Genomic DNA, 1568 nt, shown 5'->3' on the forward strand with positions numbered 1-1568 from the left:
ATAAAAACCATAATGAGCTATAGACTGTACAAAAGCAGGCAGCAGGCTGGATTTGGCCTGCAGGCCACAGTTTGCCAACCCCTGCTGGAAAATATCTATATAAAGTAGCCTTTTAAGTTTATTATTTCATTTGAGAGAATGGAAAGGAATTTGTATTTTATTTTATTTATTTATTTATTTTAGGTGAGGCAACGCTTGGTTGACCTCACAGATTGCAAGAATCTTGTCAGCTTACAATCCCTTATTTTTAAAATTTTTTTATGCCTACAGCACCTGGTCTTCCTAAGTGGTCTCCCATCCAAGTACTAACCAGGCCCGACCCTGCTTAGCTTCCAAGATCAGACGGGATTGGGCTTGTTCAGGGTAGCATGGCCGAAGATCAGGAATTTGTATTTTAAAGAGATTGTTATTCATATTCCTTCTGTATTATAGACTTTGTGTTTAGTTAAATATGAAAATCTTAGTGATTTCAAAGTTTTGAAAGTACAACTTAAGAAAAAGTTAACACATATTTACATTTCTCAGCATATCAATATGCTTTATATATTTCTGTTTAATATTATCCTCTCTTAACTGGAAAGGAAGAAAAGGTAAAAAATTTTAAAGGGTATGAGATGACCAAAAATAAGTAATAGGGAAAATTTCAAAACATATTACTTGAAAATAGCAGTACCAAATCTACGTACAGTATATATCCATTTTTGTTTAAAAACTATATGGAGGCGGGGGTCTAGATATATTCCCATTCATAGATGATTAACAGGAAACACGCCAACGTGTTAACAGTGACCATCTCTGGGTAGGGGGATTATGTAAAATTTTTATTTTTACTCTTTGCTTGCCTATATTTTCTAAGATTTTTTCCAATAACATTAAAATAAACTGATACATGCTACATTATTTTAAACTAGAAAATATATCTTGAAGGACAAAGAAAACATCTAAAGAAATATTTAGACTCTTTTAGAGAGTATTCTTTGCAAATTAAAATTGAAAACTTGTTCGACGTTCTGTGCACAAGCAACTGTGTAGAAATGCTATCTCAATAATTATTGTAGTTAGATCACTTATATCAGTTACACTGGTATATACCATATAAGAGGCACAAAATTCATATCGCTAACTGATGTTAATGGAGCCCCAAATGAGGTGGACCATCATGTATAATTATAGAATGAAGACTTCAGTATATAAAAGCTACTTGGAAGTTGATTGCCCCTCTTCTCCCCAAACCCCCAAGATTCTCCAGAGAAACAGAAACAATAGGATGTGTGTGTGTGTGTGTGTGTGTCTCTGTGTGTTTGAATAATGAAGAGATTGTAAAGAATTGGCTCACATGATTATGGAGGCTGGCAAGTCCAAAATCTGCAGGATGCTGGCAGGTTGGAACCCCACAAAAGAGCCAGTGTTACAGTTCAAGTCCAAAGGCTGTCTGCAGGAGAATTTCATGATGTTTGGGGAAGTCAGTCTTGTTTTATTCAGGTGTTCAGATTAGGCCAACCCACATTATGGAGGGCAATCTGCTTTACTCAAAGTCTACCAGTTTAAATGTAAATCTTATCCAAAAA

The 1568-nt window shown here is 34.9% G+C and overlaps 1 pseudogene; it reads right to left on the bottom strand.

Annotated features, from left to right (window-relative positions):
* Positions 1–261: 261 nt before the first annotated feature.
* LOC111735294 lies at positions 262–380 on the bottom strand (annotated as a pseudogene).
* Between the last annotated feature and the right edge of the window lie 1188 nt (positions 381–1568).

Source organism: Pteropus vampyrus, unplaced genomic scaffold, assembly GCF_000151845.1.
Source record: "Pteropus vampyrus isolate Shadow unplaced genomic scaffold, Pvam_2.0 Scaffold22187, whole genome shotgun sequence".
Taxonomy (NCBI): domain Eukaryota; kingdom Metazoa; phylum Chordata; class Mammalia; order Chiroptera; family Pteropodidae; genus Pteropus; species Pteropus vampyrus.